Source organism: Falco peregrinus, chromosome 5, assembly GCF_023634155.1.
Source record: "Falco peregrinus isolate bFalPer1 chromosome 5, bFalPer1.pri, whole genome shotgun sequence".
In the NCBI taxonomy this organism is placed as follows: domain Eukaryota; kingdom Metazoa; phylum Chordata; class Aves; order Falconiformes; family Falconidae; genus Falco; species Falco peregrinus.
The window spans coordinates 87,408,156-87,433,273 of NC_073725.1; the positions used below are offsets into that span (position 1 = coordinate 87,408,156).

At 49.4% G+C, this 25,118-nt stretch overlaps 1 protein-coding gene across 4 annotated transcripts in view; it reads left to right on the plus strand.

The window, feature by feature from the left end:
- Positions 1 to 37: 37 nt before the first annotated feature.
- The window catches only part of EPN2 (epsin 2), a 64,507-nt gene continuing 39,426 nt past the window's right edge, over positions 38 to 25,118 (plus strand). For 3 of the 4 annotated variants that reach the window (XM_055803623.1, XM_055803622.1, XM_055803625.1), the window contains exon 1: positions 16,686 to 16,841. The gene's annotated coding sequence lies outside the window, so the exon portion shown is untranslated. Of the gene's footprint in view, positions 176 to 16,685; positions 16,842 to 25,118 lie in introns of those variants that run through there. The other variant, XM_055803624.1, reaches the window with a different exon arrangement.

A 25,118-nucleotide genomic window follows, 5' to 3' on the forward strand; every position in this document is an offset into this window, starting at 1 on the left:
CACGCAGGGATGCTGCTGGCGGGCACAGCTGCCCAGATGTGCTGGGAGGAGGGGGGAGCCTTGCCAGCCTGCCTGGATGCCAGGGCCCCCCATCTGGAAAAGGACCCAGGCACGTCGGCTGGCAGCACAGTTTGGCATCACCTCTGCCGTGGGCAGCAGCATGGGCATCCACAGGGTAAGGTGGAGATGGGGTTGGACACACAGGTTGAGGATGTGGGTGAAGCATGACTGGAGAGCATGGCTAGCAGGGTGGTAGTGCTGATGGGGGAGTCTCTGATGTCTTGTAAGGGCTGAGCAGCCAGCACAGCCTTTGAAAGGTGGCCTGGTGGGAATGGCTGTTTTGGGAAAAAAAAAACCTCACAGAGGGTGGCATGGGCAGAGGTGCAGGGAGGCAGGGTGGGTGCACACACCTGGTTTGTTTGGAAATCTGACCAAAACCTACATGCCAGGTCCCAGCTCTGAACAGCGAGGTTTCAGCAAAATTGTTAATGGCTTTTTGGGTTGTGGCCCTCAGAGGGTTGATTTTTTCCAGCTCTCTTTTGCAGGGCTGTGGCAAAAAAACCACCCTTTTAGTCTAAAACGACTTCCTGCAGCTCTCGTGGAAGTCAGGCACTGAGTCTGCAGGGCTCGCACGCAGGGCATCATTCCCAACAGCAAGGTCTGCTATGCTGTGCAGCCTTCCCGTCATGCGTGTGGGCCGGGGCATGAAGCGCACAGAAAATCCGCTGGACACTGACTTTGCCTGGCTGTGAGGAATTAAACTGGGGACAGCTGCAGCTCAATCCCTGCCCATGGATTTGGGCATTTTCCAGCAAGGAGCAGGACGCTGCCATCTGCCTGGGGAGGGATGAGCTGTGGTACTTGCAGGGCCTCTGTGGGGACACCATCTCTGTCATTTGCCTCCTCCCTAACCTCGCTTCCCAAATGTATCTGAAAAGCAAATGCCATTTAACACCCCACCAAGGTTATTTTCAGGGTCCCAGTGCCCATAGGAAGCAGAGAGGAATGTGTAGGGTGGGCCTAGGTGTCCCCAGACCTGGCAAGGCTCTGGTCCCCAACCATTATCCCCAGCATGGCCCCAAGACCTGCTGGTCCCAGGGGAAATGGAGATGCTGGGAAGGCTGGGGAGGGCAGGGGGGGCCGTGGGAAGAGGCTCAGTATGTGCATGCCTGTCACGAGGAGGACGGGACTCAGCAAATCTCTGTGGCCCAGCGAGACCCTGGGCTGTCTCGGGGCGAGCTTCCTCCGCTGCTGGGCAGCCTGGGTGAGAAGCGGAGCTGGATGATCCCTGGAGAAACCAGCCCCAGCAGCGCTGCTGCTCAAACCTGCTGCCAGCCAAGGGTCTGATCCTGTCCCTGCGTCTGCCAGCACAACTGAGATGATACTCAGCCCGTGCTCAGGCAGGCTGCTTGTGAAGGGTGTATGATAAGGTGGGGAGTGAGCTGGGCACAGAGGTGCCTGAGCACTGGAAGAGGGGTGGTGTGGGGGAAACCAGCAGCCCAGTGAGCAGGTTAGAGTGGGATGAGGACCTGCTGTGCTTTGGGTGGACGCCGGGAGCAGTTTTGGGGCTCGGCTTCCTTGGGCTCGCTGCAGGGAAGCTTGAAGGGCACCCTGGGGGGTCTGGCCAAGAGCCATGCATGGTGCCATGTTGCCCTGTGTGCCCGGGAGCAGGCCACAGGACAGTGGGGTGACAGGGGGTCCCCAGGCCTTGGCACAGTGCCTGGACTCAGGACCAGAGCAGGATTGGGACCTGCCAGCAGATGGCAGCACAGGGACACTGGGGACACTGGGGACAGTGCCACATGCCCCATCTAGTCATGCTCTACCAAAGCAGGCAGCTCCTTTGGCATCTCTCTCCTGCCACCTCCTACATCACATCCCCTTCCCTGTCCCCTCTTCCCTCACCTCCATCCTTCCCGCTGCCCTGGCTGACGTCCCTGCCAAGGGGCCAGGTCCCTTCTGCTTGCTCGTGCTCGTGGCTCCTTGTGGTCTGCTTATGGCTTGCTGTCTCTGGCTATTGGCTGAGCACATGTGGTCACTGCGGGGGTGACAGCAGCACCCAGCACCTGAGAAGTGAGCTGGGCGGGATGGCGGAGCAGTCTGTAGCCCCATTTCAGGGTTGTGAGCCAAAGACTCCTGCATTCAGCTGGTTTCTGGATGCCCCATCCCAACTCACTGCCATGGAGCGGGATGGGATGCCCCGATACCAGGAGGGAAACAGAGCCCAGCATGGTGGTTGGTACCCGTGCAGCGTCATGCTGCCTCCAGGTAACCCTCGAAGGGACCACAAGCATCCTGGTACTGCAAAACCAGAGATGCCCATCAGATCCTGTCCTCCAGCTGCTTAATTCCCTGGGAAAACCTTTCTGCTTATTCATGAGCAGCCCCAAATCCACCCCATCTCATGCTCTCCAGAGCCCTCAGAAGAAGCCTGGGACTGCCCTGATACCCGGCTGCCAGCCATGAGGCTGTGCTGCAGAGCCCTGCAAGGCTCGGTCTGGGAGCCAACGGCTGACTAACCACTGGCCTGAGACATCCAAGAAACACAAAAACAAGTTTCCCCCCCCCCCCTCCCCATCTTTCCTCTTGTGCCTTGTCAAGTAGCCATGTTTTGTACAGCACACGCTGTACCGGAGCCTGTTCCTGCAGTGCCAGCCATGAGTGGCAGGTACTGAGCTGATGCCTGGCAGGGTGTGATCCCAGGGGGTCTGTACCCCCACCCCTGCCTCCTCTGTGTCGCCAGTGTTCTGAGAGGCCCAGGAGGTACCACACGGTTGCTGCTGGTTGGGTGTCAAAGCCTGCAGCCTGGAGTAAGGTGCTTGGTGCTGTGCTGTGAGCATCAGCCCAGCTTGCCAGGAGATCCCAAGGGCCATGGAGGTGCAGGGGCTCAGCCAGGGGCGCACAACCAGGGAGCTCACCCTGCCCTGGGTTTGACCCCAGCCCATGCTGCCTCTCCCTCCACGCAGGGTAGTTTTGTGACCCTGGGGATGGCAGAAGGGGGTGCAGCCAGCTCTGGTATCACCCATTCCCCTCTGTACAGCCGCCGCTGGGCTGCTTGGTGGGCGCTGGGAGTCCTGCTGACTCCAGGGTTGCCCAGTCTGCGGAGCTCGTTTCATCAACATCCTGTGTTTACCTGGCTGCAAAATCCCGGCGAAGGAGGGAGGAAGAGGAAGGAGGGGAGCCTCTTCCCCTTCCACTGCAGACCTGAGGAGCTTTGTTAAGGAGGTGACCAGGGGCTCCCCAGCTCCTCTCCGGCCGGTGCCCCCTGCAGCTCCTCGCTGCGCCATGGCCCACCGTGCTGTTTGGGGTGGACAGGAGGGGGGTGTGTGTCTCAAGCCTGGCTTTGGCTCCCATAGAGGGGCTGTAAGCTGGGCCTGGGTGGTGGCAGGGCTGGACAATGCGAGCTGGCTCATACCGCAGACCCCAGTGTGTCCAGGGGCTTCGCTCCTGGCAGTCAACAGGCAAAGGGACGGGTCCTGTCCCTTCGCACAGTGCTGTGCCCGCAGGTCGGCAATGCAGCACAGCCCAGCACGCACCCTGCTTCCTCTCTCACCGCTGCACAAGGAAACCCACAGCATGACACCACCCTGAGTGAGCTGCAGAGAAAGGGGCTGCTGTGACGCTACGGGTAGTTTTCCTGAGAAGAAACCCTGCAGCCCGTTTGCCTCCAGCTCTGCCCGTCCCTGGCAGCAAAGCACTGCCTGCCGAGCCGAGGGGCTGTGCAAAGCGTACGGCAGGCTGGCTGCGGTGGCTGCCACGCTCTCCACACACCCACGCACACAGTCTGTGCACCAGGCGTGGGGCAGCTCCTCTTGCCACATTGGGAAGGCAGCTCCGGCCCTGCTGAGTCAGCGCTGCTGGGTCTGCATTTGGCTGGGGATGGAGCTGGCGAGATGATGTGATGGGGAGGAAGGGTCAGGGAAGATGAGGTGAAGAAGGGAGGAGAACGGCTGATCCACTGCACTGACCACCAGCTGCCCCCCAGCAAGTGCCTGGAGACCAGAATAAATGCCCTGCACTGGCACAGAGAGTGGGGACAGAGTAGGAATACTGGCCTTGGGCTGCTTGTTGGCAACCAGCTACTCCCCGGGGCTGCCAGCAGTGCTGGGGCATGGAGAGTGAGGCAACAGGGCAGTGCACCCCGGCAGCAGGGCTGGCCTGGGGGTGGCTGTGGTGATTCAGCCCGACTTTAAGCTCACACCTGAGATGCTGCATGTAGATAAAGCCAGGCACACAGGTCAGCAGCCGGCGCCGCTGACACGTGCGCTGTGCAGGGCTGTCACGTCACCGGTAGCTGCCTGTGTGCCTGGGGACCAGCCTCGACCCACGCCTGGGGCACGGGATGTGATGGGGATCCTCTGCCTCTCAAGGAAGCGGGTGCCCCGCTGAGGCCCCACATGGAGAGGAAGCAACATCCTGGGCTAGAAAATGCCACGTCAGTGCCTGTAAACAGGATTTCAGAGTCAGCACTTCCCCTCTGGAGCAGAGGCCACATCAGTGACTCCTGAGCATCAGACTTGTCCTTGTGCGTAACCCTACTTCTCTACAAATCCCAGCCCACAATGAGGAGCTTGCATCACTGTTTACACCCTGGTGTAACTGAGAGCAGAGCATGGTTGGCACTGGGAGGGTCAGACCCCTCTGAACCTCTCATTATCCTGCAGGACCCATAGAAAAACAGGAGGGGCGGCTAGGAGACCCAGAGCCAGGTGGCCATGCTCGGCCCAACGTGGCTGTGAGAGGTCCCATGAAGCGCTGGTGGCATCCAGCCATGGAGCCACATCTCCTTGGGGTCAACATGGGTGGCTGAGGCTGGTATTAGGTTTTCTAGGTGAATAAATCAGAGCGGGTCTTGTTTGCCCATGGTGTAGGTGGGATGTGCACCCCAGCTCCTGTGGGGGAAGCCTGAGGGCAGGAGGCTGGTGGTGGGACCTCACTGTCAACACGCGGGGCTGTTGATGGCTCTGGAAAAAGGATTGGAAATCCTGAAGTCTCAGGTGTGCAATTCAACCCCCAAACCTGCAGGAAAGGGTCACTTGAGGAGGCAGGTCATCCCAAACAGCCTCCTCAAGGGGTGTGCAGCCTTGGACGGTGGCTTGGGACCAACCTCCTGGGAAAGGGCCAAACAGCATTTTCATGAGGAGGGAAAGCCCAGACACACGAGCAGCAGCCTGAGGAGAACTGACATAGAGTGCTTCCCACAAGGCTCCCAGGACTCCCTTTTGGGCTGATGGATGCAAGCGGTGCCGGTGCCTGGCTCTGGGGGCAGGCACTGCCCCTGTTTTGGTTCAGGGACATGGCTGTCCTGGAGACTCAGGTGAGGATCATTTACAGAGATGTTAACCATTAATGTGTTAATCATCAGGGCCAGCAACAGCTGAAGGCTACTCAGCTCCCTGGGCCCTACAAAAGGACATGAAGGCCGCTAGCAAGGCTAGGTTTGAGGAGTGCTCTGTTTGTGGCTGTGTTTTGGAGATGTTGGTGAGGTCCTGTTGTTCTCTGGGACTGTTCAACCATGGCAGCCTGGGACACCCCAAGAGCAGAAGGTGGGCTGTCCCTCTGTAAGGTGTCCTCCCTCCTGCTGCCTGTGGCTTCCTTGTGTGTGACCTGGAGAGGACTGAGCTGCTCAGGCTGACCTGGATCAGGCACTGGGTGCTTAGCTGGAAGCAGTTCTTTTGTGCTCCATGGTTGCGGTATGCTGGTCCTGGGGTTTTACTGTGGCCACTGACGTATCTGGGGGGAATTCTGAGACCTCCTGGGTGCTCTGATGCAAGTTAACCCAGGCTCTGCTTTAGGCTGTGTGAGCAATGTTTTCTGCTGAACCTGCCGAGTGCTGCTCTGGAAACATCTGATGGAGGCTTCTGTAGTGAGAAACTGCTCTGGCATACGGTCTCCAATCTTCCTCTTTGGTGTTGGGCTGTCTACATGGGTTATGGGGAAGGCAAGGTCTCCATAACATCATTATTTGGGTAGAATGATGCTGTGGCATGTACGGGAGTAGGGACTTCCCTGCTATCTCTTCTGGGTCCTCTGGAGCCATCCCCAGATATTTGGGGCTGGAAACCCACTGTGCTGCATGCCGTGAGCACAGCATGAAGGTGAAGAGGGTCACATCACTGCTTTGATTTGCGCAGGAGAGAAATCAGAAGCGTCCCTTTAACTGAAAGCTCCAAAGAAATCAGGCAGGGAGGCGTGGGGTTTGGGTGTGGAGGCTATTTGCTGGCAGTGTTTGCTGTGGAGGAAGGCTCCTCACCCTGAGCAGGCAGCATGGGGTGGCATGAGTAACCACCCATGGGCAAGGGAGCTCTGCAGCTCCCAAAGGGCTTGTTCTAGGGAACTGTTTGGTCATATCCAGACACAGCCTGGTGCTTGAACAGATTCCGAGAAGCTCCCCCTCAACTACAGCATCTGTTATTTTTCTAGGATTTAAAAAGAAGAAGCCAACCAAGCAGCCTTGCAACGCTGTGTGTAGGTGAGGGGACCATGCTGTCACCGTTGTGACTCACTGGGGAGGTCTGCAATTTCCGAGAACAAAAATGATGTAGGGAGAAATTGTGAATGATTGCTTGCGGAGGGGTGGCTGAGCTCTCTACCAGAGAAGTAGTCAAATTTCAGTTCCTCCTTAGGGCTGGCTTGTTAACAAAGAAGTTATTAATAACCAATTAAGCCAGAACTCACGTCATGCTTTCCTCTGGAATTGTGGCAAGTGTCCGCGGTTCCTCCTTTGGCACTGTACCTACCCTGCTGCTTGGGCTGGAGGCGTGCGGGGGCCTTCTTCGGGCAGGTGTCTTGTCACCACAGGGCTGCTTGCGCGGCATGTGCCCAAGTGACACTTCCCAGGCAGGGATGTGGGGGGGGCCACGAGTGCAGAGGTGACTTGGGACTTGGCTGTAGTGTGTTTGGCTCCCTTTGGCTGAGCTCGTGGCACTGAGGGGAGCGGGTGTGTGGAAGAGGAGCCCTGTGTGGCAGGGTTTTGGTCAGTGCCAGGGCAGATGGTGTGAGTCAGCCGTGCGGACAGCCCAGGGCGGAGGGCCAGTGGCTGGGAGGAGGCTCGCTCGCTTGCTGCTTCCTCGGGCTGAGGATGTGCGTGTTGCTGCATCCCTGGGCAGGCTGGCGATGCGCCGGGCAGCGGGGAGGAGGCAGGGAGGCTGCTGGAGCAAGGCCCGCCGGGATAATGCATGGAGCGCCGGATGTGCTGTAAAACCCGAGAGAATCTGGGCACTGTGCTCCTCCTGAAACCGCCTATTCAGGGGAAAGATGGGGAAGAAAAGAGGGAGGAAGCGGAGGGAAGATGGAGCACTGAAGCCCTCTGTGTCTGGCTGAGGACGGATGCAGGTGCAGCTGCAGATTCCCCGGATGCTCTGGCTGCTCTGCACCGCCCTTTCCTGCAGGGAAGGAGGAGATGTGCTCAGGAGTCCCCCCCAGGCTCCCAGAGCCCCCAGTTCAGCTTGCACTCTGATTTATTCCTGTTACTGCAGTGTCCAGTACGGCCTTTTTTCCTATAGAGCTAGGCCCTGAAGTGGCAGGCCTGTGTGGATTCTCTGAAGTCTGATACAGGGTTGAGCTGTTCCTCATTACTATGACCCCTCTTCCCTCCCCAGCTGCCCATCCTCAGGAAATATTTAGAAATTACGTAGCTGTAAAAACTCTGCCCAGCCTGCCATCAGCTTGTTCTGAAATGAGCAAACAGCTTCAAAGGTTACAAGGGGGAACCCACATGCATGGCCTCGCCCGTCCCTACCCACACAGTGCTACTGCATCTGCTTCCCTTCTCTAGAAAACCAGGCTAAATAGAGCTGCTGTCACTGCTTTGGCGGCATAATGCTCTCTTGCCATCTTCCTGAGTGGTGCTTTTGCCTGTACAAGGCAAGAGGAAGGAGTGAGCAAAGACTTTTTTTGGGGAGGCTGCAATAAAACTGCCCTGGGGCTGTGTTGGACTGTGATTTCTGACACATCAGCTGTGGAAATGCAGGGTAATTTCACTGAGGCCTCTCCAGATATCCTCCTGCGTAAATGAGATCAGGATCTGGCCTTACTCTTTTAAAGAAGCACTGCCTGTGGGTTAGCTCAAAGATGCATGCTCTTGCTTTCTGCCTTTCGGCAAATGCTGCGTGCAGCACTCCTACAAGGCAATTCTTCATATTTAAATGGAAAGTCAAGGCACTGCTTGCTTTGGAAACATTCATGCAGTGCTGGAAATGACAGTATTTCTTTCAATGAAAGAGTTTGAGATCCCCAGGAAACTGGGGACCTGGGCCACCTCCCTGTGAAGGTGATGGCAAAGAAACAGTGTGGCTCCGGCAGGGCTCATGGGTTGAGTGATGTAAGGTACTAACATTAACACAGGTAATAAAAACCTTTTCCCATGTAGGTGTATGTATGGTGCATGCATATAGGTGTTCTTGCCATACCTAGCAAAATACTGTTATGTAGTGGTTTTTTTTTCAGCAAGCATCTGAAAGGCAGATTTGCTGTCTTCCTTCCCTCCTTCTCTCAGGCTGAAAGAGGAACTGGGTTTGGGTTTTGCTGGCTTTGGGGCTTTGCTGAGTTGCTGTGGCTGGTTGCCAATCTTGGTCACTACAGGCTTTTGCAGGTCTGAGTACCTTGCCACCTCGTGAAGCTAACTGTTAAGCTGCAGCAGGATGTAATGGTGTGTTATGTCCTCTTGTTGTCTTGTCATATTAATGTTACGTGACAATGTCCTGCTGCACTGGAGACTGGTTTGGGAGGGGGATCCTGAGTGAATCACACTGAATGGTCCTGTCAGTCCTCCCTGCTGCAGGGACTGGGATTTCAGCTTCTCTGGTATTGCCTGGGAGCAGGGTGTTGGAGGCACTGCAGGGCGCTGGATTCCTTGCAAGGGCTTAGATGAGCACTTAGGGCAAAAGTGTGATCCTGGGCAAGCTCCAGCCCTAAGTGGATCAGGCAGAGCAGTGTGCAGGAGAGCAGGGCTGGCCGCTGTCCTTCCCTGGTAGCAATGTGGAGGAAGAGGCAGCATAGCGAGGTGGCTGAAGGAGATTGGAGAACCTGTGGAACAGCAGGAACTGCCAGGATTGAGAGTGCTGGGCACAAAGGACTGGAGTTGCTTCTGGGAGATCCTCAAAGACAGCTCAGGAAAGGGGTACAGCCCCTCTCCAGCTTGGGCACCTGTGTCTTGCTCCTCTGGAGACCAGGGGATGAAGTCAAGATCTGCAGCCCAAGCTGGTATCTGCTTGCTGCTTCCTTAGCTGGGATCAGCAATGCCACCTCCAGTGGTCTGCAGCCGTACTGTCCTTGGCTCCCTGGGGCAGAGGTATTTACTGGTTCAGTAAATCATTTTAGTGTATGTTTAAATCTACTGGTGTAGGACAGGCTCTGAGCACCCGTGGGTGCTGAAGGCTTAAAAAGTATGCTACCTGCCTAAAGGCTTAGTAGAGGCTTTGGCCTCAAGTGTGTAAAACATGCCAGTTAATGGAGCATTCCAGGGAAAGGCACACAAGGATGGAGCTTTTGGGAGAAAACCATGACAGCCTGTTCAGAAGAGCTGAGAAACAGCATGTGAGTGCTGCACTTGGCCTCTGCTCTCAAAGATGATATACATGCAGGCTTGAAGCATGGAACTGGGAGCCAGCATGTGGGAAGATAAGAGCATCCATCCTGCTTAAAACCAAGGGTGTGCAGTCCAGAATCCCAACACCAGTAGTGGTTGACAGTGAACGCTGGAGGACAACTTCTGGAAGTGGGAGAGCAAACAGATTTCCTTGTTATGTTCTCCTAGGACCTGGCAGCGTAGGGCCTGGACACCTCCTGAACCACAGCTATGTCTGTAGATGCATATTGAAAGAGGTGGCCATGAACGATAGCATCTGCAGTTTCCTGACTTCCCTGCCAGGTTCTGATCTCGGAGCAAAATGGGAGGTCTTGCCCTGCCTGGAGGGAAAATACTGGAGTTTCTGTTTCATGACAACCAAGTGCAAGCTGGAAAGGCTGATGCAGACCCACTTCTGTAACATGCCTGTAATGAAGGATTGCAAGCAGAATAATAGAGAGCAAGATGCGCAAGGTGTTTGTGTGGAAGCATCTGTCAATTTTCTTTTGAGGGTCAGACTGGTGGCTTCAGTGGAGGAAATCATCTGCACAGCCCTTCCTTTCCAAGTGGTTAAGATCCTGCTGAGTGTAAAGCACTTGTAAGCCTAGCTGTGCAGGTGTCACGAACTGTTTTTCCGGCCCACTGGTGACAGATGGAGTGTTTTCAATACATCAGACAGTTCAGGCTTATTTGGCTTTCACCATCACTGATGGGGTTATTCAGTTTACGCATCTCACCGAAGGCCACTTTCAGTATTGCTAAAAATCTATTGTGGGTGCACCATGGTTTGCACACATACACCTCAACATGCTCTGAGTGACGTGCAAGCATAAAAAGTGGATTCTTGAGGGACAGAGGAAACCTACTGTCTGTAGCAACTTGCTGTGCAGTTATTTTTGATTGAGGTTGAGGCCGTTGTGGTTTGTGCCCCAGAAGAAACTGGGCTGTGCACTGTCAGTGCCCAGCAGTGCTGGTGTTTGCCTTTTACCTCTCTGATTGCAGAGATGTTTCATTTCTAAAGATCAGAAGGGAATGAGTTCCTTTGATTTGTTCTAATGTTCACAAGGTCAGGGAGCAATCTTGTATTTCTCAATCTCATTCAGTCCATAAGAATGTGGAAGCTTGTAGGAGTATTAATTACAGCCAATTAAAACCTGCTCGACTAGCCAAGATGCTCAAATGGCTACTGAAACCTGCTGTCATTGAAGATGGATGTTTTTCTTCAACCAAGGAAGCCTTCTGGTTTTGAGGAGCTCGCAGAGCAGTCCAGCAGGACTGATCTGTGGAGCAGCTTGGTTAAATAGTGTTAGAATGGAACACGTTCCTGAGAAATTCTTGCCTGCAGTGCTGTGCAGTTTGTTTGCTTTGTGGAGTCCTGATGGCTTGTTGTGAATCTCTTCTAGTCCAGCTGGTGAATTTTTTAATCTGCTTGTTGATCACACAGGGACCATGTATTTACAGCTTTGTGCTGTTTAGGGTTTTTTTTTTTGCATTATGAAAACACCTGGAAAGCCCTGTTGAGGATGAGGTGCTCTTTGTGATGGGGCAGCAGCGACAAGCTCAGAGTCACGACCATGAATGCAGATATGAAAGTTGCAACAGGATTTGTGAGCCTGGGAATGGAGGAAGTCACTTGCAGAAGTGGGAATCGGAAACTTAGAAACCGGGCCAAGTAATTAAGCGACTGGCTGGGTGCTGTGAAAACACAAACCAAATAGACAGCCCTCAGTTTTCATCTGTCAAGGGGAAAAACAACTAGCTTTTCAGCTGTGATAATCAGTGGTGGGCATCCAGCTGTAATCCAGGGACATGGCAGCACTGTGTTACCAGTCCCTTGGTTTAAAAGAGACAGAGCTCAAAATGCCTGCAGCTTCCAGCACTTGGTCTGCTTCAGGGATGTCCTGTCTTTGCTACTATGACTGAGAACAGTGTTGTGAAACTTGAGCTAAAAAAGGCTGTAGCTATACAGTTTAGTTCCCAGGGTTATAAACTGAGGTGGCTTTTCAGGCATAGCTTGCTGTCAGGTGCTCTGGGAGCAGCATGCACATGAAGGAAGCTCCTGTTGACCAGATGATGCCCCATGTCTCTGTGTGGTGTGATAACGCTGATTTCAGTCTTGGTACCCGATTCACCCCAGCTAAGTGGTAGATGAATGACTGCACCCACCTCCTGTGGGCCAGGTGGTGTTTTTCTCCTGGGTCCTGAATTTTTGTGCTTAAATGTGAAACTCTTTGTATTTGAACGCACCATGTCCTGTGGTAGCGGTGACCACTGGATGGCTGCTTGGTTGTAGGTATGCTTCATTTCCCCTGTTCCCTCCTCCTGTTAATCTACAAAGTCTTTTGCCTCCCTCTCCAGCCAGATAGGACCAGACTAAACTGCTGCCCCAGCCCCCAGGAGGAAAGCAGACCCAATTTCCAGAGGATGCTACAGAGCTAGAAGCACAAGTCCTCTTGCTCTCCTGATACTTTCCTCATTGGGAGCCCCACAGGGCGGTTTCCCTCCAAGGTGAGAAACAGCTGGGAGGAGTGAGGATAATCCCTGGCCATGTGAGATCCTTGTGCAACAACACAAGTCATCCTGAGGTTTGGCTGTTATTACGAAGCCTTGATCAGTCTGATGATGGGCCTGGGGCGAAAGGGAGGGCCTGATTATTTGGGAGACATTCTTTGGGTGGCTGCAGGAATGATGAAGAGGAACTCTGATGGGTGATGTTGTCCATGAGCTCCTTCCTGGCAGGAAGTCCTCTTGTCATGGCAAGGAGGAAGTCAAGAGGGATAGTACAAACTGTACTGACCGCAAGCGAATTCTTGTCCTCCAGCATAGGCTTATGGGCTCTGACTTGGTGATTTGCTTTGGGGAACCAGATGGCAATGCTGAACAAGCCCATCTTCACTACAAATGCCCTGGGAGCCTGCTGCTCGAAACCGTCCCAATGGGTGAGTGCTCCCAGCCTGGGAACAAGCAGCAAATCCAGGCTCTTTATGCCAAATGTGCTGTTTGTCTTATTAGACAAGAAAAATACCTCCTCACCAGCCAGTGAGGCATTGCAGTGGTCCCGTCCCCTCCTTTCTGCTGGTGTGTGTGCTCATCTGACCTCCTGGTGAGCTGGTTCAGAGAGCTAAACTGGCTGAGAAGTAACCCTCCCCCCCAAAAAAAGTGATTAGTCTTCATCACAGATGGTATAAGCTGGTGTTGATGGTAGGGAGGGAATGGGAATGGATGGTGGAGGTCAATTAAAGCTGTTGTGGAATTTCACCCTGAGGCTTTAGTGGGATTTAATGTAAGCAATGCAGTAGCCTTGGCTTCTCCATGTGGCATGGGGAGAAACTGCACCTACAGAGCAGTAAGGAGAAAGGAATGAGGGAAGGTGCCCACAGATGAGAATGGCTCTAACTTCTAAAGAAGCACAACACTTGGTAATTACTAGAACTAAGTGTGTTTCAAACGTCCCTGCCTCTTGCACTGTCAGTGCATATTCATTTTGAGAAAAACAATGTGCTGGGGTTGCAGTCTCTCTCTTTTCATGAATCTGCTAACGTGTTCAGAAAAGGTCTGTTTTGAAAGCCCATGTTAGAGGTGTATTAATTTTGAACTTGACAAAATGAACACTTGCATTGGAAATGGTTCTACAAGTTTGTCTGCATCACAAACAAAACTAAAACCCTCATGCTGGCCACAAGCATGCTCTATTCTGATGAAACTTGGGTCAATTCCAGCTGAACTCAGGCACAGGCTTACTGGGCTGTACTCTTCCCTATTCACCATCTTTCTGATTTTGTTCCTTGTAACTACACTTAAAGGTGTTAGAAGAAATCGGACACATCACTTTGTACAAATCTGAATATATTCTGTATCACCATTGGCAATGCGCAGATGGCTCAGAAAATTCAGAAGAGGGCCTGAGCTTGCTGAGAAATGTCTCACTCCTTTGGCTTTAAGGACAATAATGATTGCATTTGCCCAGATTCTCATTTAATTAGCAGATTTCCAAAATTGGGCACTTAAGTCCTTAAGTCCCCACTTACCCCATGTGGAAGCATGTGGCTTCCCAGGGAGGCTGAGAAATGCTGGCTCCCACCGGAGTCAGTGCGAGTGGAGGGTGCCCAGCCTCCTGAGACATGAGGAAGGTTCTCACTTAGCTACTGAATACAGACCGAAGTGCTGAACATTTAACACACCTTCGTTAGATGATGCTGGTCTCTGTTTTTGAATTGATTCCTCTGAAGACCTATAGGCTAGGAGTGGGAAGGAAAATCGGTAATGGAGCAAAAATGACTGCGATTTAGAGATCGGATTGCATCCAGCTAGAGCCATGCATCAGGATAATAAGATTCAGTCTTGTTTGGTTACAAGCACTGGAGGCAGAAGCAGAAAACGTGATCCACCAAGCCAGCTCTCAGGAAATGAGAAACAATAGAGCAAGGAAATCAAATTTCAAACTGCAAGGATATATTTATCAAGTTTTCCTTCGAATTTTTGCAGAGCTCTCTGGTGTTCTCTGTGCAGCTTTTTTTTTTCTGTATCTTTTTTGGTCAGCCAACATATGGCTGGAGGATTAGATCACTGTAAAGCACTGTTGTTTGTGACCTATTTGTTAATGCAAGGCTGGGGTCAGCAAGAAGAGATGAATGTACTTGTCATTTTTCAGTGCTTTTCAAGTGCTGTTCCTGTTGTCACTCACACTGTGGCCAGACATTTGGAACAAACTCATTAGCTAATTAGTGGTGTGCTCGGCCCCACGTGGCAGTAGTCACAGTGTGGGCGATATTCACATTATGGCTGCGGAACAGGCCCTCCTGTGGCTTCCTGGCAGCTGCTCTTCACTAGGTTAGTTGGGAGGGCAGCTGTGGCTGGGCAGAGCTGGAGGAGGTTATGCCTGTCTTATTTTTGCAGGCAGTGTCTCCTGCATACCAGACGTTGCACTGCACTACTGCTCCTTGCCATGCAACAATCCCTCTACTCCCACCTGCTGAATTTGCTGCTGCCATCTGCTTTCTCTGTATGGACTGCTCTGTTGCCAGTGTGGCTACTGGGGACGTGCTATGGCTATCTGCTTCTGATGCCAAACTCATACTGCAAATAATGGCCTTGAACTGTGGCTCTGCCAACGCAGCTGAAATGTTGTGGGCTGGGAATGATTTGATAGGGTGGCTCAGGTCAACATCCAAGGCGTGGTACAGCCTGCTCAAAAAAGGGATGGAGCAGGATGTGGACAGGTTTCCTACACTAACTGCTGGGTTTAAAATCACAGAACAAATAGCAGTGGCCTTCTGTTGCTAATATGAAACAAGGGCTATAGATTCACTGCCACAAGTCCCCCCTCACTGTGGGTGTCGTCATGGGACCACCAGAAGGGATGGCCCCTTTGCAGCCTGAGCAGATCTCTGCTGGTGTGGCTGTATCAATCAGGTACCTGACCAGTGTAACAGGAACACTGTGATTTAAGGCATTAATGTGAATGTAGTAAAAAAAAAAAAAAAAAATATTTGTAATTTTACCAGGCTAGCTTGTTTTGTTTGCACTAAGTGGCTTGATCAGGTTGATGGAAAATACAGTTTTATTGATAGAGGTGTGCTAGCTATAGGAGCTCTTTGCTGGGTTATTGGTTTGTACACTTATTGCTGTAGATGCAGACACCTGAGATGGAAGTGGGAATGAAGAGGAAGCTGCTTCCTGCTTTGGAGAGTTGTCTGTCCAGACCTGGAAGGAAGACACCAGGAACAATCTTGTTCTTCCCATTTTATTTTAACCAAAAGCTTTCTTCTCGTTCTTTAGAGCTGTCAGCACCTAATCATTAGGATTAATGAACATGCACAGAAACATTAGGCTTCCATCATAGCCATTTTCTTCTAAAGCAGAAGAGAGGGAGGTATTCTTTCAGCTCCTACTGATAGAATCAGATGCATGCCAATTCTGTATGTTTTTCACCTATAATTTAATTCTGCCTAGCTCTCTGAGCTCAAGGTTAACAGCTAGGCCAGCATCATAACTAGCTGCAGAAGAGTTGGTTTCCCAGCTAGCAGATGGTATTCAAAGCATTTGAACTTGCAGCGTTTCTAAACAAGTCGCTTTTAACGCAGCTTATTCAGTATTTCACTGCAGTCCCTGTTCTCCTGTATTTAAACCATGATTCCGTGGCAGTTTTCCTACCGGCTCCACAGGAGAAAGGGCTGGGTCCTAAGTTTGCAGCACTTGGTCTGACCTTCCTTTTGCTTGAAAAGCAACACCTTACGAAGTGGATTTTGCTCTGAGTCTCCTTTGTTTTGTTATGCTTGAGTAAGGCAACATTCCTCAGGAATTTGGGTTTTAAATGACCAGTAGCACTACCCAGAGCCAGCTGTTACAGGAGTAGAGCTCTGCTAGCCAGCTTCTCCCTCACCCGCCCTGGCCGTCTCCCCATCAGGCATGTCCCATTTCCTTGAATTGTCTCACCATTTTACGAGGGGAACAGAGATATTCAGGATGAACTATGAGGCCACTGAAGTTCTTCAACCTGCCACCCCTGTGGACGCAGGTTAGTCATCCCTGGAGGGAAGGACATGGCTGCCATCCCACCCAGATGGCCCAGCTCCCCTCAGATCGCCGTCGCCATCCCCAGCTTCCCGCCACCTGCAAACACTGTTGTTCTGTGTTGGCGGGCGGCAAAGGCGCAGCAATGGTGCTGTGTGAGGCGATGGGAGTGCCTGGTGACCCCAGGCTCTGTATTTTGGGGGCTCTATTTTTTTGGGGAGGGGTCCCCTCTCCCGCCTGGAATATGGGGTTTCCCCTGAGGTGTGAGGAGGAGGGGGCTCCCCTCGGCTTCCCAGGCATTTTCCTTCCCCCGAGGCGTGGCCGCGGGCCGGAGCAGGAGAGGGGCCCTCTCCTGGGCCCGATCCTGCCGTGCTCCCCACTGGCGTCAGCCCTCGGCGCAGGGGGGCGGCGGGCCGGGCTGCGAGGAGCCCCGGCAGCGGCCTGCCATGGCGAAGGCCGTCAGGCGGGCGGGGAGGGCGCGCAGCCCCCGCGGAGGCCGCCGTTCCGCCCTCCCCTCCCCGCATCCTCTCGCGCCGCTCCCGCCCGCGCCGCGCCCGGGCCGGGGACGCGCCTGAGGGGCGCGCGCGGCAGCCGGTTCCGCCTCCTCCGCCACCTCCCCCCGGCCGCCGCCATGTTGGATGGTGCGTGTGGGTGTCAAACCCAGGCAGAGGCGGCGGCGGCCGGGCAGCGGGACACCCCCCTCCGCGCCTCCCGCGGCCCCTTCTCCGCGCTTCTCGCACCGCCTGCACTGCAGCGCCAGGTCAGTCCGGGAGCCGCCGGGTGCGGGCAAGGCGCGGGGGGGAGGACGGGCTGACGGCGGCGGCGGAAGAGCCTCCCCCCGCCTCTCCCCTCAGCAGCGGGGTGCGGGGTGGGCGCGGGCAGGGCCCCCCGGGGCTCCGGGCCTCCCCGCGGGGAGGGAGCGGGCCCGCCGGCCGGCTGTGGGGCGGCGGCTGGTGGGCCACGGGCCCGGGGCAGGCGGGGCGGGGGGCGCCGGTGCGGCGGTGAGGGGAGGCTGGGGGCCGGCGGGGCAGCCCCGGCGGGGGGCCGGGGTGGCCTTTGTTGTCTCCGTTGGGGGGGCAGCAACAGTTCCTGCCCGTCGTGGCAGCCCGGCCGCGGGGGCAGGGGGCGCGCCTCCGGGGCTCCGCCGGGCCGGTGTTGCCGGGGGTGGGGGGCGATCGCCTCGGCTCCTGGGCCGTGGGCTCCGTCCTGCTGGGGGCCGGCGGCCGCCGGAAGGCTTTTGGCCGCCAGCCTCCGGCCGAAAGTTTGGGCCTGGCTTCCCGGCCGGCCGCGTCCCCGCCAGCCACCTGGGCCGGGGCTGCGGGGGATGGCGGCCTGCTCCGGCGGGGGGGGGTCCCCGGCCGCGGGGCCCTGCCCGCCGCCTCCCCTCTGCCTTACTGACCAGAGGTGGAGTGCTGCGGGGTGGGTTTGTTTTTTTTTTCAGCGACGTAGTCGGTTTGGAAGATGTGTAGTAGTGCTTTTAATTATTTTTTAAAGGGCTTTTTATTTATTTATTTATTTATTTATTTAAATCTTCACCTGCAGTACCTTTGATGCTACAGATTGGTCTTGGGAAGTCAGTGTGCTGCATTATATTAAGCATTATTGTTGTGAAGCATATTGAAACAAGAATTATCATAGGCTACCCACAGAGGAAGTTCCCAATTTTAAAGCCATAAAGTCTATTGATAACGTTTGGTCTCAGCTTTATCTGGCCAAGGGGTATGTAATGCTTCCCCCCTCCCCCTTCGTAAGTACCGTGTCATCAGTGATCTGAAAGGCAAGGTCTGTTTAAAACTTACACGGATTGGATGTGTTTCTTCATCTACTAAGAAAATACCCTGAATGATATACATACATACACATTTTCAACAGGAGGCCTAAAATACTTCTTTGGATTATTAAGTTGTGTTGCGGATGTTACTGGCTGTCGAGGCTGATTTTGGGGGTTCACCATGCAAATCAGGCCACAAGATTAAGTTTTCTTATTCTCTTCACTGGAACACATGTTTTATGGTAATATGGAACTCTTGGATAATTCCAGTGTATTGCTGTGCTTTGTGTGAGACAAGGTCATAGAAGAATGGATTGTTAGGATGTAAAATAAGGGATGTTAGAATGATTTTTGATTAAGAATATAAAGATATTGTAATGATATCTGTACCAAAATACTGCAAAATTTAGGAAGTACTTCTAAATATGTTTGTCTTGGCTGATTCTCAGACACATTATTTTTGAACAAACATATTTAATGTTATATTGTGAAGAGTCAGAACTTCTGATAAATTTTCTATTATAAACTCAAAGTAATGGTAAACTAGCTAGATAGAATTTTGAAGATAATCTTCCGTATATTAAATATTTAACTATGTTATCAGAAATTATCAAGAGCAAATTAACCATGAGTATGCATTCCTGAATGTGAATTCTGATAAGGCTGGACTGACTGCAAGTTATACTTCAGGAAGTTTGACTTATGGGTGCTGATTGTAACTTCCTTGATGCCATAAAGTAACTATGCGACATCATCCTGCTGTGATGAGGGTTCTCCTAAATGGTAGCTCGACTTTTACATGGACTGACAAATGAAAATTAGTATCTGCCTTTAAGAAATGAAATAAAATGAGGTACTTACATGATGGAACTCTTGTCTTTAGAAAAGATAACTGACCTGTTGCTTAGGTAGGAGCTAAGTAGAATTGGATAATATTTGGGCAAGAAAAGTCCAATCTGCAAGTTGCCTCATGGTCCCGTCCTAATAGGAGAAGAGATACCCGAGACCTGGCTGTCGGGTAGCCTGGATGGTAATGTTCGCGTTGTTTTTCACGTCCATTATTCCTACAGTCATTTTTAATGAATAGTTGACAAACATCTGATGTCCAGTACAAGCAGTGCTGTATAATGCAATGAGCATAAATGAATTCAGCTTGTACTGACCGCATCATTATTTACATAACTGGTTAATCATGCTAATTTTGTTCCAGCTGTCAGCCATTTGATTGCTTTAAAACTTGGAGCTTTTAAGAAGCCTCAAATCTTGGATCACTGCTGTGAAATGCCAAAGGCCTAATTTGCTACTTCATAAAAATGCTGATAGTCTTTCTTTCTTGATACAGAAATCGGTGTTTTGTTTTTGTGGGTTTGTTTTTTGGTTTGTGTTTTTATTTTTTTTGTGAGAGAAATCATTAAATAATAATCTGTTTTAGGAGAAATACATTACAGAGTAGTTACGATATTCATGATCTTGCTTTTTTTAGGTCGTGTACGTAGGATGGGGAAATGGCTATTGGTTTTGCCTGGTCTAGAAGAATATAAGTTACTGTAAAATCTTTATTTAATGACTGGTACTCAGGAAGCAACTTTCCAGTCTTCCAGTGCCACATTTGCAGAGCGCTAAATTGTCTCTTGGGATCTTGCTAATAGAAAATGAAAGGTGCCTGGTTTGTGTGAAGGTCTGTAATGTTCTTTTTCCACTTTGCCTTACTCTGATCTATGCAGAGAAAGTATCGAAACGTACTAGTATCCTGCTGTCTTAAGTGCTTCAAAGAACAGCGGGGTTTTTTTGTGTATTTCAGTAGCCTGGCTGCTCATTATGAAGGCATGAGATGCTGTGGAGGAGAGCAACATGTATGCTGTCCTCCAGAATAAAACCTGCTAGGTCTAATTGTAGGTCTGCTAGCATTGATATACTTCAGTTTGGTTACATACTGGTACGTGCTGCATAGTAGACCATAAAAAGTCCCAGAATTAATCGGTTTAGGTGGCTGTTACAGGGTTGCTTTTCTGTTCGGGGCGGGAGGGACGCGCGTGTGTGTGGAATTTAGAATGCTTGTATGTCATAATAAGTGAATTCAGAGACCATAAGCTTCAGGATGAATCTAGAACTAGGTTGTTGCAACTGAGCCTCTCGGTGAGTAGTGCAGGAGGTAGAAAGCTACAGAAAAGCTGGTACTGCTTATTTATCATTTTGCAAATCACAGTTCTGTCTTTCGTTTTCAAATTTGGGATTTGGTTGATTCTATGACAGTGCTCCAAATGATTGATAAAAGGCAAAATAGTTGGATCAGACAGTTCTAAGATGTGTTTTGTAGGTAACTAGAAGGTTGTAGGCAGTTTTTAAGGAGAGTAGACTAAATGACTGAGTTCCTTCAAACTGTAGTGTGTATCACAAGAAATTAAATGTGTGTAAATATCTAGTATGATATGATTATACTGTTTAGAAAACTATTATAAAAAAGTATTTTGTGTTTTCTAGCTGCAGTGTCACTGGCAGCTGGGGATGTTTACCAGAATTTGGTCTGTCGTGCATTTTTATATGGAAATACTGCTTTGAATCACTATACTTGGCGAAATGCTTTTTGTCTGTATGGGTAACTTTTTGATCAATATTTTGGGTAGTATTACAAAAATTGAATTTAAAAATTGATCTCAGAACCAATGCCCTGTACTGTGTTAATTGTTAATAGTGTGTCTATCTGTTTACATGTCATCCAGGGCTGTTAACATAAATACCTCTAACTAGTGCCTTGAGCTTGTGTTCAAGGTCAGGCTTGGTCTGTTCGCACTGCCTGTGCCTTGGCTTGCATGCTGACTTCAAAAAGCCAGCTCTTCCCAGGTGGGGAAACACGAGTGCAGAGCAGGGGAGAGCTCAGGCATGAACAGGTCCCCACTGGCAGTGTGAGTGCGGCTGGTTCTAGCAGTATGACTGGGTAAAACCAGGCCCAGCCCAGAACTAGATAGGTATCTGTGTTGGAGGCTCCCCTTATCTACATTTTACGGTGGAGGTAGCTGGGTAAAGTTTTAAAGAATCTCAAATGCAGTATGTTTTGTTGTCCTGATGCATGCAATTTATTTTCGAGCAATAATTCTCCTTCCACAGTCAGGAGGAGAGCTCCCAGAGCTGCCTAAAGTAATTAGCTGAAATTTTTGCATGAGGCCTCTGCAGTTTTCTTCAACATTGTTGGCTGCTCCTGTCTTTCCTCCAAGTGCTGTTTTATTAATGTTGTCTGCAGTTGCTGAGTCTTCTGTCATGTAGCTGTGTAATAAAGACTAAATATACAAAGCGTGAGAAGTAAAATGGTTTTGGAGGGTGACCCACGCAGGAGAACACTTGCATGCTACAAACCTGTCTTTTGTCTTTTAGACTTCTGTCTCCTCCTACTTTCTTGCCTTCATAATTACCTTGTACTTCGCACATGTATAATCTGGTTTAGTGTTGATTTGAATAACAGTCCTGGTTCCTCTCTCTGGTCGGGTCATATACGTGTTTCCTATGGCACAGGTTTGATCACCTTTAGACCAAATGCTTTGGTGGATGTTCTGTTTCAGTGGAAATTTCTGTTATCGCTTACGGTAAAACATTAATCTGTGAATCATTTGCTTTTTCATGCTTACAGTGCAGCACTCAATGAATGATACTTTTACAAATTAAGTAATTTTTTTTTTCAAAGTTCGAAGCTGCTTATTAGTTTAGAAACATACCAGACACCTTACCTAGAGATGTTTTAGGTCCATCCTTCAAGATAGAAATCAGAAGACTTGCTTGCCTCGTTTGTTGTTCAGTGTAGCCATAGTTATTACACTCATGGCCAGTTTTTGGGCCTGTTGTTCTAGAAGGGACTACTTAGAGATGGTGCAGTCTGGGGCTCATGGCTAAAATGCCACATCTGTTTCTCCAAAGAAATTCAACAGCCAGACATTGATTTAATCTCTCTGCAGTATAACCTTATGGAGACTTTCCTGCCATTCTGAAGATGTCACTTGCATAATGTAATGTCTTCTAAAATCAAACTGGTAGTTTTCATTGTTTAAAAGCAGAAACCCAAGCAGACCGAGCTCAGTACTTTGTTGGGGCTGTTCTCTTTGGTTGAGTTTTGCCACTGAGAAATGCTGTAATACACGTTGTACTCATGCTAGTTGAAAATGTCAGCATGGGCGACAAAGACACTAATGATGTCAGGGATGTTCTTTTACATTTATTTCTTTACTTGCTTTGAAATCATATTAATTTCTAGACTTAACATCAATTTGGTAGTTTCTGAACCTTTACAAGGGCAACGGTCTTTTCATAGCTTTGCTAGAACAAAGACATTTTAAGAATCTTAATAGAGAATCGTATAATCTTATTACAACTGCTCCTGACTGTTTAAATCACTTCCTTGTACTTAAATAACAATCTGTCACCAGCTATTTCTTGATTGTAGTTTTTGTCAGATGCAATTTACCCCCCTCTGTGTTTTTGTTACATTTTTTTTTTCTGATTGTGCAACTCTTAGGTTGGCAAGAAATTTCTTTCTCAAACAGTTCTTCTGACTTCATTGGGACTAATTGCATGAGTAGTTGCTCACTGGTGTAAGGGTTGTATAGTTCACAGATAAGACCTTTGTAGGACCTCATGGACAAAAACGCTAAAATAACTGATACGTAAAGTTCTAGTATTCCTTAGGGAAAGGCAAAACAAAGTATTTTTAAAGGTAACTTCCTCCCCTGAGACGTGGGCACGAAAGACTCCCTCAAACATGTTTCCTTGTAGGTAGGAAATCTGTTCGCAAGTGACTAGTTGTGTGTTGCTTGCTGGGTGAACAGGCCACAAACAGCATTTTAGTTTTGTTGTTCTCCTGCCTTTTTTTTTTTTTTTCCCCCTTTTAGTAGTGAGGATTTCTTCAACTAAATCTGTTGACCCAATTGCTGCCGCAGCTGCCTTTCTGCTAACTTTCAGCTCTGTTTGGACAGGGATGAGGCTTGCGACAACAGCAGTAAAGCACAGATGTTTGATCTAACCCTATGAAATCAGCCAAAATTTAAGATCATTAATTAATTCCTATCCTTTGGTTCTAAATAGAACTATTTTAACACGCCTGCCTGTTCTCTGATGGATGGTCAAGCAGAATGACTCTGCCATGTACTATATGTAAAGGAAAGCGCTTCAATTATTATTTGAAAAACAGAACTTTAATGTTTTTAATTATTCAGTTAGCTAATTAATCAGTGAAACACCCTACCATTTTGTGACATTGCTGGAATGTGACTACTAATGTTTGTTTAGAGAGGTCTGAATTGTGCATTACCAGCAATATTCAGGGAAGATCTGGTCAATCTTTAAAATGACCCTGTCCAGATACTTCATAATTTGATTAAAAACCTCTTTCTGTAATGACCATTTGAAAGCATAGGACTCACATCTACTCTGTTATCTAATGAAATATTTGCCTTCTGAGCCCATATTGGCTTATTGCACGGTTTTATGATTACTTCTTGTAATACTATGCTCCTTGCAGTGATTTTTTAATCATTATTTTTTTTTAAGGGTTTGGATTGCTTATTACTGATGAGAAGTGTTACTATTTTTTTGCTGCTGTTGTTGAGCAGAGTTCGTTTAGTTAAACTTTGTCTACCAATTTAGGAGAGTGTTTCTCAGAAAGTAAGATAATGCCTCTGTTGGAATGTTTTTAGATAAATAGCATAGGTGGCACCATGTACTTTCCTTAGAAGTATGTAAATGCAGATCAGAAATCAATATTTAATATTGTAACTGTAACTTTTTAGAATCTATACAACCTGCTTCTGTGTATTTTTAAAGCAGAAATGTCTGCATGCTACTTCAGAAGAACAGGAAGACTGTCATTGCACAGGACTGCAGTTATGTAGCCCATATTTTTTTATACTTTTTCAGCAAAGCAACTGCTTTCTGAAGATTTTAAAAAGATTGGTACATGGGTGACTCCTCTGAAAGATATTTGTGTTTATATGTTTACTGATTCTTTTGGGAAGATTTAATAAGGAAGTACTGTAATTTTTAGTCTGTAATTGCTTTTACTTGGCTTTCAGAATTCTTAAATTTTAGAGAAACTGAAGTTTAAAAGCTCGTGTGATGGCAAATTCACTTTTAAACTGGTTTATTGCAGAGGAGCACTGAAGTATGTCATCAAAGGATGCGAGGGTTTTTTAGTCTGCAAAACTGCTTAAGTGTTGCATTTAAAATTTACAAGTCGCTGACTCCTTTGTGAAACATTAGGACAGACTGAAATGTCTGGCTCTTTTTTTTTTTTTTTTTTTTTTAACGTTTGACTACCTAGTGAATAATCTTCTTTTGCCTGGCCTGCTGGTTTAAGCACACTGAATAGTATAACTAACATTTTGGTGTCTGTCTGCCAACTAATAATGTCTACGTACATTTAATTTCACAATAATATGAATATATGATGCCTCCAAGAGAGTATTTACATGGGCTTTAAAAGACAGAGCATGTTATACAACTGAAGATGTGTAATACTGGGGAGTGCATGGCAGGAACTCTGCTTATGTGGCAGGCTGCTGAAATGTTGGAGAGGTGAAGAACAGCAAGATAATTTTGTAGGCTGTCTACATAATACTGTTTCTAATATGCGTTCTGAGGGGTTTCTGTTCTGCACTTCATGGTCTGGATCAAGCGAAGTATGTCAGCGAGTACTTCGCCTTGAATGTGTGAGGGATCTGTTGATCTGGAACTGGTCATTGACTTGCAGTCAGTGCCGAGCATGGCGAGTCATTGTTTAGTACTGTTAGCTTTCCAGGTGTAAATGCAAGAAACATGCTTGGACATCCTGAATGCAGAAATATTTTTGTTATGTATGTGTCTACACAAAATCGTGTCTGGATGCCTTGGGACAGAGCTAGGTTTTTAATCTCCCCCCCCTTTCTTTTTTTCTGGTCAGCTTGCATAGTGTATAGAATACTATAGTGCCTTTTCCTGTCCCTGGAAATGCTGATTTTTAGTTTCATTTTGAGAAGGGATTTCTCTTTCTTATTCCAAAGAAAAATAAACTTTAAGAAAGCGAAAGTGTGCTTCGGGTTTTTTCTTTTTTTTTTTTTTTTTCTGTTTTTTCTTTTTTCTCTTACACTTTATGGGAAGGTCTGAAATATGCTGTCAAAACTTTGTCTCTTTTGTCTCAGAAATTCAAAGTTTAGAGATTGAGCAGGGGAAGGTGAGTAGTGGTTGGTGTTGAAGTAGTTGGAAAAGAAAAGGGGAGAAACACGCTGGTGTAAGTTGCCTTGGTAGTAG